At 40.6% G+C, this 20,740-nt stretch overlaps 1 protein-coding gene across 5 annotated transcripts in view; it reads left to right on the forward strand.

The window, feature by feature from the left end:
* Positions 1-20,740, forward strand: part of Mctp (multiple C2 domain and transmembrane region protein) — a 168,654-nt gene that overhangs the window by 15,717 nt on the left and 132,197 nt on the right. The gene's annotated exons all lie outside the window — the stretch shown is intronic.

A 20,740-nucleotide genomic window follows, 5' to 3' on the forward strand; every position in this document is an offset into this window, starting at 1 on the left:
GATGACCATAGAACTTTAGAGCAGTCCCATTAGCTTCAGGAAAATTTCAAGAACATTAAAGGGGTTCCGAGGAAATTTGGGATATTCCGAAAATTTCAGTTAAATTATCCACAGTTAAATTGAATCACCTAGAAATACTCGCCAAAAATAACTCTCTCAATCGATTGTCACTATTCCTTCACTCAATCCAAATGTCCGAACCTTTGTCTTAAGGGGAAGTTTACCTCCCCGAAAATAATTTGTTTTTTGGCACGTTTTCATTTTTCTAAAAATTTTGGGAAAATTTATCAGAAATTCAAGAAAATCAGTTTTTTTTAGATTCCTTAGAAAATTTACATGTAATCAGCAAAACCGAAAGTTGATGAATTGTGGTTTTTTTGAGATCAACTTTGTGCCATGATGACTTACAAGAAATATTTTTGAACGTAATTTGTATTTACCTTTGTGAAAACCAAAAATGGAACATGCAACAAAATTATGAAAGATTTTGAACGTTAATAACTCAGCTGCCCCTGGACCAATTTCAATAGTTTTATCACCAATCGATCAGAAATATTTCTACGCATCTGTTAAATTTTAGACTTTATCATTTTTCAAATTGTCACTATTGAAAATTGCAAAAATGTGCTATGATAATTAAAAAGATCATCGATTGCCAGCGAAAAGCGATTTCCCCAACACAGATTTCAAATTTGAATTCCATCCGGTCTCACCAAATGCTGTTTATTCAATCATCGCGTGTTGAGTGGTGGTGTTCTCCAGTACACAACGAAAGGTTGCCTGCAAGCAGCGAGCTGCAGCCCACATGAGCATCCATTTAAGGAAGAAGAAGCCGCACCGCTATTGATCGGAATCAGTAGCTCTTCGTGAGTTGCTGTGGGCCATCTATGTCAAGCGCGTCATACTAAAGAGTATAAACAGAGAGAACCCCGCTCAAATTCCTATTCGTACACAAAATACAAGCTCCTGCTGCAGTTAACAAATAAGATTTATTATATAAGAGCACGTAGTCCTACGTCACCATAGCGTACAAGCCCTATCCCTTTGTTTTTTTTTTATTTTCAGATTTTTGATATCGTTTTCCAGATTTTTTTCAAAAATCAAAACGTAATAATTTTATTCGGAACGGTGAACTTATTTCTACCCATAAGGTTTTGTACAACGGTTGAAACGAATTTTTTTTTCTGCTTTCAACCATGATTCCAACATTTTCTGCTCCGTAGTGACAACTTTAGGATGCTTACGAAGTTTGTGCTTCATTTCAGCCCAGTATCTTTCGATCAGCCGCAACTCCTTCGGCATGAAATTGACCCCATTTGTCTTGTACCACTTCAGAACGTCCTTGAGGCTAGATCCAGCCTCAGTCGTTTCTTCAGAAGCAGTCGTTTCTTCAGCCACTCATTGATGTAGACTTGGCCATTTACGGTTGTAGTTGTTATGAAAGGCTTGCTACGTTTTCCGCACGAACAAATCGCCTGCCAAATTATGAATTTCTTGGGGAACTTCGAAACTTGCTGTTTCCTGAAGGACTCTGAAGCATCGAACTTGTCTTTCGCAGTCACGTACTGGTTTCTCGGATTTTTTAAGTCCGCTTTTACGTATGTGTAAGTGTGGTTTTGTGAACATTTGTGTTGTACACAGCTGTACGCTTACGTGCCCGCGTTCTAGCTGTCCTATTCTTTCGTTCATTGTGGTTGGGTGCTGTTTGAACCTTGTGATCCTGCTCGTCTCTTGGCTTTCTGCACGAAACTTTATGTTAGGTGCAGTTTTTTCATGACATCCCGAACGGATTGCGGGATCTTCAACGCAGTACGGAACACTTTTTCTTGCACTCTCCGAAACGTTTTATGACACGAGAAACAGTAGATTGTTGGATTCCGAACATCTATCCGATGGTTCACCCCGAGGTGGGTTGTTGAGGTGAGTGTGCACAATTTTCTCGTGCACGCGCTGTTCCTTCGACTACATTTTCAAAACTACTAGAAATTTCACGCTGAGGCCACGTCACCCAAAATTTCATTAAAATTAACCCAAAGGGCAAAGGTTACAGCTTTTTGAAAGTGATGCAATTTAACTATGGACACTCTTCATTGTAGGATCTCCGGGGTTGTTTTTTTTTTGAATATCAGGAAATATAAGCTACTTTAGGGAAGCACCAAAAATTTCAGAAAGTCCAGAGAAGTTCAGACAAAATAATAAATTGTGAGGAAAGGTTCATGAGATTCAAAGAAGTTTTTAAAAGTGAACGAAAATTGAGGGAGTGTTTGAAAAATTGCGGGAGTTTTAGAGAAATTCTTAGTAATTCAGGGAAGTCTAGAGAACAGAACGCAGTTCAGAGATCATTTGGGCCGATCCAATAATATCAGTAAATCACATTAAACATCAGGAAAGTCTAGAATTTTTGGGATGTTTAAGATGTTGTTAATTTAAGGGCAGTTCCATGAACATCATTGAAAATCTAAGAACTCCACAACAATTTCAGGAAATATCGGGAACCATCTGGAAACTTCCAGATATTTTAAGGAAGTTAAAAAAAATTAGGAAAACTTCGAGAACTTGACATAAGTCCAGAGAATCCGCAGTTTCATGATTTTCAGGGAAATAGTTAGTCAATTTTCATGAAATCCATTCAGCAAAGTTCAAATTTTTGAGCACCTCTCAGAGGTTTAGAGATTTTTAGGGAAGTTGAGGGATTATTAAGACAGTGTTATTAAGTTCAGGGCAAGTACCATGAGCTTCAAGAGAATTGAAAAAAAAAGTTCCGAGGACGTCAGGGAAGATTAGAAAATCTCGGGACAGTTCCTTTAATTTCTGAAAATTAAAGTTGATCCAAAAACTTCTGCGAAAGTATTAAACCTTCAAGAACTTCCTAGAGTTCCAGAAAAAAATCGGGAACTTCAGAGAAGATCCATGAACATTATTAGAATTGATGGAACTTTAGGGAAGAAGTTCTGGATAGTATATAGATTTTATAGGAAGTTTCGTGAGCATCAGGAGGATTCGAAAACATTGAAAGAACTTCAACGCAGTTCTAACTTCATTATGTCATTATGGAAACTTTGGGAAATTTAGAGTGCTTCAGAAGTGAGCTGTGAATTTCAGGGAAATCAAAAGAATTTAAGGGCAGTTCTGAGAACTTCGAGGAAGTCCAGACAAAATAACTAGAGTTATTTCAATCATGCATAAGAGATACAGATTTAAATTATTCACAAAAATTGTAGCTTATCATAAAAACTACGAAAGCTTCATGCGTCATTTATCGGAATTCTGCTGTTGAAAAAATGAATTTAAATGAATGCACGAAATGAATGTAATGATTTTCCATGCCTGACAGTTACTGATTGTTTTGAAAAAAATATAAGATTCCGAGAATTGCGTGAACTTCAGAACTGTTCTGAGGACTTCAGGAAAATTTCGGGATTTTCAGGGCTGTTCTATGAACATCTGGAAAATTAGAATCTTCGTTTGGAATGAGGTTCAAAATCCTCGTTTGGAGCTTCTGGAATTTTCGTCAAAAATGTTTGAAATTTCGGTAGCGTCTGGAATCATGTTTGGGAACGTCTGGAATCTCGGTCGTGACCGTCTTGCGTCTAGTTCGGGAAAGTCTAGCATTCCCGTCGTCCTTCGTGATTGCTTGTCGTAATTCGGATGCAGAATCTTATATTTGACTTATTTGTGTCATACATAAGTTGCTGCAACTTTCTGTGGCGGGAGTCTGAAACTTCCATAAATGCCTGAAAATCTCCTTCGGAATTCATGTTTAAAAAAATTGAAATCTACAACATGTCTTTTAAAATTTTCAATAAATTGTAGCACGAAAACGTTACTTCTGATCGAAATAACGTCTGAGACAAGTAAAGTTTTCCTGAGAAAAATATACATGGCATGTTTTTAGTTATTTAAAAAAAAAAATCTTAAAGTTTTCGATGTTACTTAAGTCACCCGATTTCTATGGAGATGCCGTTTGCCTTAAGTAACAGCGCTGAGTAACCCGTTAAAAGTGTACGTTCGTCGTTTCGCTTTCTCATTATTAAAGTGAATAAATCGAACTGCTTGTTGCTAAGATGATTTCGGTGGTCCTAAAATGATGAATGGGCTGCACGTAAGGAGACGTAATTGATAATTCTCCCGAATATCCTGGTAAATACACTTTGACTTAAGTAATAATAGGGGTCACCAATTGACGTACAATAACTTTTGACTCAAAAACCAGTATGTTTTAGCATGAAAGCTAGCGATTTGCATTTGTATTATTAAAACCCTGCTAAATATGTTAAACATTGCTATCACTATGAGATTATATGTGTTTAATTGGAAATAGGAATAACTTTTCGGTCATCAAAACAAAACTTTATTTTTCTCGGATTGGTGCGAATGTTACTTACGACATAATGAAAATTTGCTTATAATATTAAAGGGTGGAACGGTCAAAATTTGGTCGACTCAAATCAGGCGAATTTTTTTTAAATCGTGCATTTTAAAAACTTGACCCCCCCCCACCCTCATTTTGTAAGTCTGTGCGTACGCAATGCCTATATTTTGTTTCTGACATTTTCATTCAGTTGTCAAAATTGTGTCAAAGCAAGAAGATCAGCGTATCAAAACTTTGCTCGCGCAGAAGCAAAATCCAAAATATACCCACTCAGATTGATTGCATCAGAAGTATGATTGTGGCATAATGAACAATGAAACATACGTCAATGCTGATTTCAAGCACCTCCTGGGTCAAGAGTTTTACACGGCTATCGGAAAAGGGATGGTTCAAGATAAGTTTTAGCAGAAAAAGCTATCAAAACTCCCGACAAAATACTTGGTTTGGCAGGCAATTTGGACCTGTGGGCTGGAAAGCGTAATTTTCGTGGCAAATGGCATTGTCATCCAAGATATTTATGAAAAGACATGTTTCCAAAAACGTTTGTTGCCTTTTTGGAGAAACACAGTTGTTTTGTGCTGTTTTGGCCCGAGCTAGCTTCCTGCCACTATGGGAAAATGGCTCAGGAACGATATACTGCCAAAACTTGCAAATCGTACCCAACGACAAAACCCTTCAAACTCGCCGGAGCTGCTCCCAGTTGAAAAACATTGGGCAATCGTTTAGCGGAACCTTAAGACAACTCAGAATACAGTTGGAAATTAGAAACAGTACTAATCAAATTGGTTTACAGCATCAAAATCTGATGAAAGGTGTTAAAAGTAAAATCTGACATTTCACATTTGTAAAATCGGAAGGCTAATCAAATAAGCTTCGTGCATTGTGTAGTTACTGAACTTCAAAAAGAAATAAAGTTTGATCATTAATGCAATAACATAATCAGTGTGCACTTAGTCATGTTTGACCAATTTTTGACCGTTCCACCCTTTAATATCATTTACACCTCGCAATTCCAAGAGCACACGTGTCAGTTCTCATGATACATCCCTAATTTTATGAGCGATGTCGCAACAGTGTCCAATATTTGTGCTCTAGAAAACTTGAAGTGGTACTTCTACGGCCGCTGCATGCAGCTCTTTATAAGAAAGGAAAAAATAACAAACAAACATAAACCAGAGAACAATACACCATGAAACAAAAAGAATAGAGACTAAATTAAAAAATAAACTTATATAAAACACAATAAGATTTGAAAATATTAATAAAAAAAACTTGGGAAAACAGTATAGAAGACAACAATATCAGAAGACAAAAAGATTACAATACCAGAAGACAAAAAGATTAGAAGATAAAAAAGTAGCTGTTCAAAAGTGCAAAAGACAAACTTAAACAGAACAAGATTTGAGAACAATTCGAACAAGAGACAGAAAACAGAAGGACAGAAAGACCAGATCAAAACACTAGAAATCAGGTGAATAAAATCATTAAGACCAGAAAATAAATAAGGCAAGTCAGAAAGTGACTCAATAATAATATTCAGCTCATTTACAAAATTTTTAGATACATCTTAATAATTTTATTATTTAGCTTTATTTGCGTCAGTCTTAGCCTAGTTCATAAGAAAAAGAAGCTAGAAATCAGAAGTCAGCTAAGTTCAGACTTTCTAAACTAGAGCACTCACATATCAGAAGGCAAAAAAAATAGAAGTCTTGAAGAGCAGAATATAAAGCAGCAGTTGGACAAAACACTACACACATAGAAAAATAATAGACGCTAAATATAACTCAATCAAACGTACTTTTCGTCGAGCAACGAACTACTCAGTCTCGGAGCACTTAATATTACATGACATTTTTGTTGACGTCTCATCTTTTATTACCCCGTTCACATTACAGCGTATATCACGTGTTATACGCTGTCTTGCAATAAGCACTCATACATCTAGTTTTGACTGGAAATCTTTTGTATGAGTGCTCATTGCAAGACATCCTATATTACGTGATATAGGCTGTAATGTGAACGGGGTATATGTCAAAGATGGGTTATTAAATTAGATATTTCTAAAGGCCCAAGCGCAATGACAGTGGAAGCAGAACGGCAGCGGCAGCGGAAAAGCTTGATCTGAGTAAGTCAACTTGTCGGATTGAAAACCAGTTAGATCCAAATCGACTTCGGTTAGGCATTTTGATGTCATTTGTGACAACTGTCAAACTTTTCGTTTCCGTTCCGCATCCGCCCACATTGCGTGTGGGCCTTAAGTGTGTTTTTAACTTAAGAAGAAGATTAGAACACAAGAATACAATTTTACATGGCAAGATCAGCATACAAAGAATTTTGAAGATGAACAGATCAAAAGACAGAAAATTCCGAAAAACGATAAACATACTTATTAGTCAACAATACCAAAATACATTAAGACATAAAGATAAAAGAGACAGAAGCAAAACAAAATAAATGGAAAGCACCACTAAGAAATACCTAATCTTACACGTGACGGAATCGATCTTTGACATAAAGGATGATACGTAAACAAACATTAAAATTAAGTGCTCCGAGACTGAAAAGATCGAAAGTACGTTTGATTGAGCTGAATTTCGCGTATATTATGACTCAATTTGATGTCGAAATTGACGCTCGTCAGAGTACCTAAATTTATATTAATTTTTCTAAGTGTGCGGATAATAGAATCTGCACGACAATTGTGATTAAAACACAACAATCCCACGGCCGTCAAATCGAATCGGATAATGGAGTTCCAATGTTCTCCTAAAGTGGCGTCAGAAAAACCGACCTAACCTCACTTAGTAGAGCTGTCCGAGCTACCGTCGATTCATTCCCAAACCTCCATCATCACCAGCCACTGCCAATTAGTACGCTCAATCCCATAATGGCCCCTCAGGTGAGTGTGTCATCAAGAGCGATGGCAGTTGACACGAGATGGGCTGCTTTGTTGTGCTGTTGCCTATAGTCACTGTATTTATAGTCTGGCGGAGCCAATTTGACCTGTCACTTGCGGGAGCCAATCGAGCATTACTGTTTGTTTTAAGACCAATGTGGTCGAGCTATGGTGATCGTGACGATAATTAAATCGAACAAAATTAAATCGATTCAGATGGTAATTTATCAATGTGATTCTGAATGCTATTTTTAAGGTTTTCATGGAGAACATCGACGTGAGCCGGCGCCGGTGGTGTAGTGGTAAGCGTGACTGCTTTCTAACACCCCAATGGGTCTGGGTTCAATCCCAGTCGAGGTCGGTGGGATTTTTCTGAGGCATAAAGCTGTGTGTTGTGAATGGGTGCGATATCCTACGCAGGTGTGGAAGCTGCCTTCCTGCACATTCGGTTGTCGTCGGTGATTGGAACTAGATTGCGGAACAGAGACCGACGTTAAAGAAAATTTTGGGGGAGAGGTAGCTCATCGATTCTTCCGGTTCGCCTCCTAGCATCGTGCTATAAGGTACCAGGCGATAACCAGGGTAGTTGATCGATAGCTCGATGACGTCATTTCGTTGGCGTCTGCAATGGGAAATTCTCATAGCAGGCGTTGACGATGGGACGTTGTCGAGTTGTTGAATAGCAACTATCGTGGTAACTCACCGATTACCTGTCGATTTGCCAAATTTGGAAAGACGTCTGCATTGAATTGTCTCATATAATAATATTCCGCCCACTATATCACAAGAAATTGCGAGTAGCTGAGTGGAATGGAGATAAGTTAAGCATTGGGTACAGGACCAAGTCTCCCCTGGGTGGTGCCAAAAGATGAGCGCAATAGAATCATCAAGTTGCCATAAGGCACGGAATGAGACTATTGCATGGCTGGGTAGTCAAAGTCTTCCATTCGTTAGTCATTTCAGGTGGATTAGAACAGGTTTAGGTGGGCGTTGGCCAGATTTGGATTTTTCAGATGTAATCCTGGATAGGACCCTGTCATTGAACGTCGCGTGAAAGTGGAACTTAATGAAGGCCTAAGTACTTTTGACGTAGGACTACGTCTGTGATTTCTATATGGGGGTACACTTTGTGAAAATCGAAAATGGAACATGTAACAAAATTATGAATGATTTTGAACGTTAAAACTCAGCTGCCCCTGGACCAATTTCAATAATTTTATCACCAATCGATCAGAAATATTTAGATGCATCTTAAAAATCTTAACTTTAAGACTTTATCATTTTTTTTCAAATGTCACTATTGGAAATTGCAAGAAATGTAAATTTTCACCGATTGCCTGTAAAAAGCGATTTCCCTAACACAGATTTCAAAGTTGAATTCGATCCTGTTTCAGTAAAAAGCGCGTCATACTAAAGAGTATAAACAGAGAGAATTCCGCTCAAATTCCTATTCCTACACAAAACACAAGCTCCTGCTGCAGTTAACAAATAAGATTTATTTGTCCACGTAGTTCTACGTCACCATTACGTTCAACCCCATAGGGCTGTCCCTTGTAGTTTTTCGTAGTTTTTAGTTTTCGGATTTGAAAGATCGTCGGTTACAGTCCCTCCCCATGGACATGGAGGTTGACGATACTGAAGCAAAGGGTTATGTTTAATTTCTTTATATTTGCAACGATGATGATTTCCTATAGTGACACATATCACCTTCTTAATGCTTCAGTATGCCTCAAACGATTAATTCTTGGTTGTTAATAGAACTTCCTTGATGAAATGGGCTGCTTCATGCAGACTGAGCAATTCTGATTATAGTATCAGATTTGTTCTGTATACGGAGGAACTGGGAGGGCTTATTAGAAACTTCTCACCAATAAAGTAATGATTTTCTAGTAAATTTTTCATTTAATTATATTAATACTTTATTTTTAGCATACGATACAAAAGTGCTCGTTTTTGCGTAAAATAATCAATATTTATTTTGTAATTACGTTTAAAAGTTTTTTTTTGTGATCTGAAAATTTTCCTAGTTTGGTTAGAAGTTTCGAAGCTAACGCATGTCCGCAGGCCTAATAGAAAGATAGGCAGAAAAAGTGATTTTCGGAGTTTTATTCGTTAGGTGTTGTAGTGGAGATTTGTGTTGTTGGATGCAGGAGGAGATTGGAGGGCGGGAGTTTGACGCATAGAGCCTGCCAATTTCGCTTTCAGAATGTCGCAGTCAGCGGTTTTATGATTCGTGAGCGCTCGCGATTCGTAGAACCGTTGATTGTGACTGCAAGTGGATTTGGCAGGTTTTGTGAGTCGGACGTTTGCTTTTTGCCCTATTCTTGTGTCTAACATGTGCAGAGTATCATTATAGGGTCTAATGGTTTTGAGATTCCTGGTTGCATGAAATATATTTGTGAGAATATCTTTTTGAGATTTTAGTAGTCACGTTTTGTTTGTAGTTTATATTTTATTTCTTTCATGTAATTATCGTAAATAATAGTTATTCAATAATAGATAGTTCATTCATATATTCGGACTTTGACGCGAAGCGCTGTGGATCATGAGATGCTTGATGACCCTGGAGGGATCGATTTTGCTTACTGAGCAAAAAATCATGCATTTAATTTCAAGCTCTTCCACAGCACAATAAATCGCCACCATCATTTGTATATTTGATATTGAACATTAATCTTGGAAACTATTTGCATATCAAGCGAAAACGTAGTCCTGTATTGTCGCGAAGCGTTATGGTTCTGAGATGCTCGATGACCCTGGAGGGATCGTTTTTGCTTACTGAGCAGAAAATCATGGGTTTAATCCCAAGCTCTCCGTCATGACTCTTAAAATTCATGATCACTAAACAAAATGAATATGTTCTTTCGATAGCCGGCTATCGATAGATTAAATAAACAACAAATAAACAATACATACTTTTGGTTGCATCGCCAACTTGAGGTGAATCCTAACCGAATACCCTACCCAACCCTCCAACTCCGTAGCACTTATGAGGGTGTCGCTAAGTCGGTGGCCTCTCGTTAAGTAAGTACTACATCAACATTTCCTTCCCTATCCCTAGTTATGGTAAAGATGGGCGTGGCCGGGAATAGCGACAGTCATGCTTCTGTTACTCTTGTTTTGATTGGAACCAATGTTTACTCCCCAGCATTATTCCTGAAAGTAGTCTTACTGAGAATTTCAGAAGAGACGTGAGTGTCGCTAGTATCCAATCTACGAAGTATATCATAACAACGCTAACGCTAACGCAGAGACCGACGTTAAAGAAAGGAAAAGAAACATCGACGTGGCTAATGCGTCGACGACAAATAATTTAATGCGTTGTAAAGTGCAACTTGATCGATATTCTTTTAACAGATATCCTCCAATGCCGTAGCAAATTGATGTTGAAACTGCATTTAACGGGGTGCCAGATTGTTATTGAAGAGTTCAAAGTTGCCAGTTTCCAAGATTTTGTATCCGCCAGACTATGAATATAGTGACTATACTGCTCTATCTACCCAGAGCCGGCACGTGGAATAGGGCAAATTGAAAATGAAAAATAGCACCATTTACCACAGTGACGTCATCATCATCATCATCCTACTGCTGACGGACGACCGCTCGGGGAAAAGTCATCAAAAGGGAAAACAACGAATTTTAATTACCGAGACAGCACCACTTCTCATCTTCCACGCGCAGGAAAACTTCTGTTTGGTGTTTTGTGACATTTTCCCTCCCTACAGCCACGGCTGGGCCCAGTGCCAACTCGGATCGTATTTCGTAAGCCATTATGTCTCGTCCGGAACGGCCAACTGAGATCAGGTGTACCGCGAAATCGAAACTGGCGCTCTCTCTCTCTCTATCGCTCGCTCTGCACGTGATGATGACGATGATGATGATGATGATGATGGCATTTGTTGCAGCCCGGAGCAGGTGTTCGTCTCGTCACCCAGTAAGAGACGGCTGAGTCGAGTTGTAAATTGATTTAAATTGCAAATTTTGGAACGGAAATTAAGTGGCTTGCTACTCTACAAACTACAAATGATACTGTTGTTTGAGGAAAACGGAAAAGTTCTATTCTTGGCCGGTTGACAGGGAATGACAGTTTGACAAACGATGTTAACCGGAATGGTATCGACGCGACGACGCGGGATGTAATAAACCGGTTTTATATTTATAAATAAATAAATAAACAACCGGATGAGTTAGTTTGCGTGAGGCAAGTACGCCGTATCGCATCTATAGACCCCGGGGAAGTGGTGGGAAGAATCGATTCTGACAGGCAATTGACTCGTGCCGCGATGTGTTTGTTCAAAATATAAATAAACAATCATGACCTTTTCCCAGAAATTAAAGCCGACTTTACTGCGGCATTGATAAGAGTGAGTTTTTCGACTGGGTTTAAAGCTGGAGAAATTTACTGCGTACAAGTTTTCCAAGAGCTTGAACTATCTGTTATTTTCAAGGGGAGGGGGGGTTAGACTCTATCTACGATGCAGGAAAGATTGTGTTTTGCTGTGGCTAGCTGGGCGCACGCTGAGTAGATAGAAAGAAGATTGATGATTATTCTGAAGATCTGACAAATGAAAGAAGATTTTTCGAAGATTGATTGGCTACTGTGATTTTTTTCCAGCATCTTGAATTGAGATTTAGATGTGTCGCCCCCCCCCCCCCTCGGTTATTTTGGTTTATCAGTAAATTATTCTAATTTAGAACGAACGTTGTTTCAGTTTTTTAGGGACCTGATGATGAAATCAGTCGACTTCTACTACATCTACAAATGGATTTTTGTTTTGACGTAGGAATACGTCTTTGTGGTAGTCATTAGGGTGGGTTAATTTTGCACTATTCTTTAGATTTGTATCAAGGGGTTGGTCACTCTACACAGTGTGCCAAAATCAAACTTGGGCACTCCCGGGTGCAGTCATTGGTGTTCTTTGGCACCCATGGTTACAATTTTTATGATCTTTAAAGTTACTGGCAACACTGAACTTTTTCTGCGCCTGCACAGTGTGCATGTGTCAAAATTTGTTATTGATTTTGCCACAACCGTTAAGCAAACCCCACACGCATCAATATATTGACGCGAAGGGGAATTATTGACAATAATATTGATTATGTGAATTCAGAAATATTGTCAATCTCGATGTATTGACGTCAATATAGAATGTATTGACAATACCACTCGTTTACGGCAAGTATGAACTCGTCCATGTGAATTCAACTGTTGATCCGCCACTTCGTTTCAGTTCATCTTCGCTTATGGCCACCACTTCGAGCCTTTCTACGTCAGGTGATCTTTCGCTGCCTGATAGTTCACCGTTCTCTCGTGCGGATCCTGGACAAGTTATCATTGACACGGCTCGCACCGAACCCTCTAGCGGTTTACGTGTCTACTATCAGAACACCAGGGGGCTCATGACTAAATTGGACGATGTTTATCTGGCTGCGCTTGACGAGGAATATGACGTTTATGTATTCACGGAAACTTGGCTCGATGGGAGGATTAATTCAGTGCAACTGTTTGGTGACTCTTTTACTGTCTACAGATTAGACCGTAATTCATCCAACAGCATTCGTACTCGCGGTGGTGGTGTGCTCATCGCTGTTTCCAACGAATTCGCCTCCTGCGTAATCTCCAACGAACTATGTACTACAATTGAAGCGGTTTGGGTTAAGGTCAGCCTCACTTCGCGGGACATCCTCATTGGAGCGGTGTATATTCCCCCTGAACGTCGACATGATTGCACCACAATGCAGCTTCATCTGGATGCTACAGAATTTGCATCGTCCTTGGCTGATATAACGGATGTGCTTCTTCTGCTTGGTGATTTTAATCAGCCTGGGCTTAGCTGGTCACCCTCAGGCCAGAATTATGCGTTTCCAGATCCGATTGCATCTTCAACTACTCCTGCCAGCCGCTTGCTTGTTGACGGCACGGCTTTTCATGGACTGAGCCAGATAAACCTTGTTCCCAATTTCCAGTCTCGCTTTCTTGACTTGGTTTTTGTTAGCGAAAGTGCACTTCTGGACTGTGTCGTCGTTGAAGCGCCTGATGTCATCGTTCCTCTTGACAATTTCCACCCTGCTTTGGATATATCTATCGCGAACGGATCTCAAATTCGTTTTGATGAAACCATGACTGCCACTCGGCTCAATTTCCGGAAGACCGATTTCCGTTTGCTGAGACGTTCCTTGTCCCGGATCAACTGGAACGTGTTGAATGACCTTGATATCGATACAGCAGCCGCTCGCTATAATAGCCTTTTGCGCGACTGTGTTTGTGCTTCAGTACCGAAGTGCCAACCTCCAAGAAAATCGCCTTGGTCTAACGCTACTCTGCGCAACCTGAAACGAGTGCGATCTAGAGCTCTCCGTGCTCTCACTCATCGACGATGTACCCTTACCAAGCGAAATTTTTCAATTGCCAGCAATGATTATCGCCACTACAACAAGCTTCTTTACAAGAGGTATGTAATTCGTACTCAACATAATCTGCAATGCCACCCCAAGGGATTCTGGTTGTTTGTGAATACTAAGAGGAAGGAGACTGGACTGCCGTCAAAAATGTTTCTTGGCAATGACGTAGCATTGAAAACTGAGGACAAATGCAGCATATTTGCTAGGCACTTCTTAAGCGTCTTCTCGAATGACTCTCCATCGCAAGCAGAAATTGAGCGAGCCGTCCGTGATGTGCCAATCGACGTCGTAAACATGAATGTTTTTGCCGTAGATGTACAAATGGTTCTCTCTGTGATGAGTAAAACCAAATCATCATTTTCACCAGGTCCGAGTGTTATTCCATCTGCAGTCCTAAAAAAATGCTCCGATATCTTAGCTGCTCCGTTGTCCTTGCTCTTCAACCTGTCACTTCGTCAACAGAAATTTCCCGCACTATGGAAACGGTCTACTATGTTCCCTGTTTTCAAGAAAGGAGACAAACGCAATGTGGAAAACTACCGTGGGATTACCTCGATTGGGGTTGAATCTAAGGTGTTTGAGTCGCTGATAAATGAGAGATTGTTTGCTTCCTGTAAGCATTGCATAAGTACATGTCAACATGGTTTCTTTCTTGGCCGCTCCGTGGAAACTAATCTCGTCAGCTTTACGTCGTTCTGTATGGAAAATGTATGCAAGAAACTTCAAGTGGATGCCATCTATACTGATCTTAAAGCTGCGTTTGATAGAGTTGTGCACGACGTTCTGCTAGCAAAGCTCGAAAAAATGGGATGTTCTGTTTCCTTCTGGCTTAGATCGTACCTCGTGCAACGTGAAGTTACTGTATGCATTGGAAACTACTCATCGTACTGTTTCTCGAACAGATCAGGAGTTCCACAGGGTAGCACTTTGGGACCAATGCTCTTCTCTTTATTTGTGAACGATGTAACGTTTATTCTACTACGAGGAGGTAAATTGTTTTTTGCCGATGACTTGAAGATTTATCTAGTCGTTCGAGGCTATGCCGACTGTTTAGAACTACAAAACCTTCTTGAAATCTTTAATGATTGGTGTGAACGTAATTTTATGGTCCTGTGCGTCTCAAAGTGCTGCGTAATTAGTTTCCGTCGAACTAGGACTGCCATTTTGTTTGATTATAACGTTGCTGGAACTGCAGTTCAACGTGTCGATCACGTTAAAGACCTCGGTGTCATGTTGGATGAAAAGCTCACATACACTCGCCACTTCTCAACCACGATCGACAAAGCTAATCGACAGCTTGGATTCATGTTCAAGATATCTAAGGAATTTCGTGATCCTCTGTGTTTTAAAGCCCTTTACTGTTCATTGGTACGCTCACTACTGGAATTCGCGTGTGTTGTCTGGAATCCCTACCAAGCTGTATGGAGTGGACGATTCGAAGCTGTTCAACGCAAATTCGTCAGATACGCACTGCGCTATCTTCCATGGAGTGACCCGCTGAATTTACCACCGTATGCTGACCGCTGTCGTTTACTGGGTTTGGATACTCTTGCTAAGCGACGAAACATATCGCAGGTCGTCTTCGTTGCTAAAGTTTTACTCGCAGAATATGATGTTCCTGAGTTACTGGCCAAAATTAATCTGTATGCTCCTGCCCGAACACTCCGTCCGAGAACCTTGCTACATGAAGTAGTACATGCAACCACTATGCTGCAAACAGTTCCTTTGTCGCCATGATTCATCAATTCAACGAAGCCTCTGACCTATTTGACTTTGACATCAATGCCTCGATGTTTCGTCATCGTTTGCTGTTGGCCAATTTTTAATTTTTAATGAGTGACTACATTTAGATTTAAGTGTTTCATTGAGACTATCAAGTCAGATGGACTATAATAATAATAAATAAATACGATTATTGTCAATAAAAGCAATCGTGTAGGGTCCACTTTAATCTCCACCAAGTCTCGCCATGGATTTTCAAAATCGTTACACTCGTAACGGCAGTCTTCGAAACTTTCCGATTTCAGCGGGAACATTCGTACTTGCAACGGGTGGCTGTCCTTGGTGGTGAATGCAGTCAGCAGCAGATCCTCAGACGGCATACGGGTGGGGTATTGAAGAAGTGGAGAATGAGTTTTTTTTCTGGCCTGGGAAGCAATTGTTCTTGGAGGCGCTGTAGACCTTGAAGCTGATCGAATTGTCCGGCAAGGTGTACTCTGACAAGTAGTTCTGCTTGGAAAATGCAATTTGAATTTTGCTACCATCATTTCCATTCATTCAATGTTGTTAAAGTGCTGGATGCTGCGTTCGACTGGTTCGACTGTGATGGCGTCTCCCATCTGGACCATGGCGGTACCCTCTTTGGTCTTCAGGAACTTTATACTGACAACATTTCCATACAGGCAGAACAGGTTGAACAGCTTATCGGTGTTGGCTGTGTTGTTATCGAGTGCGTAGACCATCATTACTGCGCCCTGTTGCTGTGCCGGTTGAATGAAGTTGGCTGGTCCGTTTCGGGTCAGCGGTGCGTCCTTTATCAGTCCGACGTGTGTTGGTTTCCAGTTTTCCGACGGCTGATACTCGGGCGATGAAAAATTCGGTGCAAATCCATTTGCTCCGCCGGCTCCCAGAAGGGCTGGTTGACTAATAATTGACGTTCGTTGTGCGGGGTCGGCCTTCCGCCAAAAATGGAAGGATCGTGTAGCAACGGAGCTAGTCCGTTGCAGGCATCCTTGGAGACGGATACATCCAGTGTGTAGTCCCAACTGGAGTTCGTGTCATTTTTGAAAACATTGAAATACAAAACAAAAACAAGAGCTGTTAGAATACCGGGTTGTCAAACAAGGCATTATTCACAAGCAAACAAAAGTCAGTTTAATGACTTCTTGGCACTGCCGGTACAGCTGCGGCACACTGAGGAGCACTGAGAAAAATGTTGGCGCAAAATAAGTATGTAGAGTGACCACCCCTTGATTTGTATGGAAGTTTCCAACAACTGTGCCAAATTTTACCGAATTTGGAAGTGATTTGGATTTGCAGGAGCTTTCTGAAGTTTGTATAATAGATGAAAACAAGTCATTTGCTTGTCCAAAATTTATTTATTTCTGTCAGGATGCAGCCTTGCGCTGTGTTTTGTTCGAAAACAGCGAATTTTGGAGATCAGTATAGACATGGGTATCGTTCAAATGCACCATCAGTGTAGGCACTATGGGGGCACAGAACGCCCAATGCTTCTCAGTGCAGTGTGCTGAACATTCAGCACTATCGCAGGCAGTGATGCAAAATATCATGACACTCACGTGACACTCGTCTTCGCACCAACCGACTATCGCTGACAGATCGTTTTGTCACGCATCAGTGAGAGTTAGAGCCATGGCAAACAACAATCACCAGTAATGGTCGCTGCTCACAAGCAAAACGCTACACTCGCTGCTGATGATGAAAAGCACAACGAAAACAGTGAAGACTTCTGCAGTACGATCATGAGAAAAAGCGAAACGACAGAATAAAATGAAAACAATGCCTACGCATTCCAAGTTCGTCTCGGCAGTCGCGACTGTGTGAGTTACAAACAAAGCAGGCAACATGAAACGGAAGCTGTTGGGCTCTCTCACCAACACACTCAAATAAGCAAGCAAAGCTGCAACTGCTTCAAAACGAGCACATATGAGTGTCGTGATTGTCGGGAATGACCAGATCAGTGATGGATCACAACAGAAGACGACATTCACCAGTTGCTTTTTACTTCTTTCGTCAACTTGATGGTCATGGAGAGAGCTTCGACGAGCACATTGATAGGAATGTACAAAGCGTTACTACCATCAGCTGTTTGGCGATCGTGATTGTGATGGGTCGCAACTCTGATCGCAGGGACTCGTAGTTAGCCATGATAAGCGTTGTGAGGACAACGACCAGGACACTGTATTTTCTCCCCTCTCAATCACCAACCACCGTGGAGGTAAGACGTGCGGCGATATCGGGCAGATTCCTTTCGGGCTGATGGTCAGTTATTCACAGCACTATTCCCAAGTAACATTGCAAGTTTTATCACGGTTTTAAAGCATGCTACAAGTCTAATTCATAGACTACAGAACCCTCATAAAACCTTAATTGTTACTTGGGTTATGCGAGGAAACATCAACCAAACTGTTTGTTTACAACACACTTTTTGCAACTCAAATTAACGCATATGTTACGGGCCCTTTTGCAAGAGGTACTCCAGAGGTGCTGGTAAAAGAGACACAAGATCCTAGTCGTACTCGAAGAGTTCGTCCAGTCAAGTACGAATGTAACCATGACCTAAGCTGCTCAGACGCTCCTAATCGGCAAAGCTTACATAACTATACCTTCTGCTCGATCGTATCGACTGCGGCTTTCAGTCTTATCCTCCATCACGGTGATGCATATTATGGTTTAACCCAAATGGTTAGTATCTACCGATCTACCGAGAATAAATCCATGCTGGACATTTTATCTAAAACGTCCAAACTGTTGCTGCCGAAAGACTGGTGATACCTCGATATAGGGTGTCCCAGAATGTCTAAGCACGACTTTGGAACATCCCTGATTTTTTTTTCAGATGACGTTTAAACAGCTAATTATCACACTGAATCATTGTTTACATTTCGACCAACAGTTTCGTGTATCGAAATTGTCGGTTCTTTACATTTCCGGGACAATGCAAAGCATTTCTCCGGAAAAGCGCCTACAGATCGTGCACAAATGGTGTACTATCCCCAACATTTCTCTGAATCAATTAGCGAAATTGGAAGGTGTACGCATCGGAGCCATTCGAAACGCGGATAGGAAGTATGGTGATGAAGCAACTTTCCAGGAAAAGCAAAAATCTGGACGCAAACCGAACCCTGTTGACCGAAATCTGGACCGGAAAATCGTGCAAGCTTTCACTCGCAAGAAAAGTGCTTCGGTTCGAGACGTGGCTAAAAAAGTGGGATTCTCGAAGAGAAACGTCCAGCGGACCACGGCAAGAATGGGTCTAAAGACGTATAAGAAGCAGAAGAAGCCAAAGCGGAGTGAAAAACAAGCCGCATCCGTCAAACCGAGGGCTCGGAAGTTATACGACCAATTGCTGAGCGGAAAATCGGTGTGCGTGATTATGGACGACGTTAAATTTGCTTACAAAACTCTTCCTGGTGATCAGTACTACCATAGAGGTAACTCTAAGACTAGAAGGTCCCGAAGAAACGTGCTAAACTGTTTGGCTCAGCTCTGGTACTCTCTTCGGTCCCAAGCTAATCGATGCACCCCTCTAAACATAGAAAAATCCACAAACCCCTCATTTTATCTGTCAAACTTTCATAGCGAATCAAAACAAACATTGTGTAGTACTAGAATTTCAACTAGTAAATTGGCTCACTACTTGACTAGTGTAACGTTCGGCTGTGATAACTTTTACGGAGAGGCATCCATACAGGTTCGCGTGGTGAAATAGAATAATCTTTATTCATTAAGGAGACTATTATGGAGCTTAACTCTACACAACTTATTCTAGGGGGAGGTGCTTAACTCAGTATGCAAAAGATGTTCCAAAACATAGTCGACCAATCGCGTACGTTTCCGTATGTGTTGGCGACGAAGGTTACCAAAAGAAGTATGCCAGAAATCTGGGTTATGTTATTGCAACGATCGTGCTGTGTTTGGGACATGGATTCTAGACCACCGGAAAAGAAACATGTGGTAATAATAATTTCGAGTGTGGCAGTTTTTCTGGGACAGCAAGGGCGAAAGGCACTTGCTATTTATTGTTATGGGTTTACAAGTCTGTTTACTAAGCTATCAACTTGGAGGGTGAGAGAGAGAGAAGGATTAGTATTTTCCATTTAATTCCACTACTTTATTTGCTTATCCTTGACAGATACGCGTATTTCGTCATCTGTCAAGGATAAGCAAATAAAGTAGTGGAATTAAATGGAAAATACTAATCCTTCTCTCTCTCATTATACAGGTATTCCACTAAGACGCCCACATTCATCAGGATTCAACTTGGAGGGTCTGCGTAAAACAGATCTCCATGGAATTTGAGATGGTTGCATGTTAAACTTTAGCTATTGGAAAAGGTTGTAAGATAATATGCTACACTAGCCTATTGGTCCCAAGCAAATCGATTAACTTACATCATTCTAGTCGATATTCTAGTACTACACTATGGTTGTTTTGATTCGCTATGAAAGTTTGACAGATAAAATGAGGGGCTCGTGGATTTTCTATGTTTCGAGGGGTGCATCGATTAGTTTGGGACCGAAGAGAGTACCAGAGCTGAGCCAAAAAGTTGAGCACGATTCTTCGGGACCCTCTAGTCTTAGAGTCACATCTATGTCAGTACTGTTTTGGCCGGATTTGACGTCGGTTCATTACTCCAAGAACACGGTAACCTGGTATAAAACCAACAAGGTCCAATTCCTACCCAAGGAGATGAATCCGCCAAACTGTCCCCAAGCCATGCCAATCGAAACTTTTTGAGCCCTGACCAAGGCATATTTGTGGAAACATGTAAAGGCAGCGAATTCCGTTACAAAGTTTGCGAAAGACTAGGAAAAAGTATCCAAAATTGTTGGAAAGGCATCTGTGCTGAAGCTAATGCATAGCGTGAGATCAAAAATCTCCTCCTTGGCTTACGATTGATCGAAATAAAAATCGAATTTGCTGTAAACATAGTTACATGATCGTTTTTTTTTTTTTAATCGAGCTTAGACATTCTGGGACACCCTATAAATTGAAAATTCATAAAATCCCAAGCGCAATGACAGCGGAAGCGAAACGGCAGCGGTAGCGGAAAAGCTCGATCTGAGTAAGCCTACTTGTCGGATTGAAAACTAGTTAGAATCAAATTGACCTCGGTTAGGCATTTGTGACAACTGTCAAACTTTCCATTTCCGTTCCGCTTCCGCCCACATTGCGTTTGGGCCTTAACTCATCAGAAATGTTCTACGAAAATCTTGTAGTGAAATGGTAAAGAAATAATGGTAAGAAATATCGCACGGATCAGGGTGATGAACATTTGTCTAATATTTTTTCATGCTTCAATACGTCTGATCTTTCACTGGTGAAAA

This window comes from Ochlerotatus camptorhynchus, unplaced genomic scaffold (genome assembly GCF_037179485.1).
Source record: "Ochlerotatus camptorhynchus isolate MF236.1 unplaced genomic scaffold, CSIRO-AGI_Acam_v1.1 ptg000328l, whole genome shotgun sequence".
Taxonomy (NCBI): Eukaryota; Metazoa; Arthropoda; class Insecta; order Diptera; family Culicidae; genus Ochlerotatus; species Ochlerotatus camptorhynchus.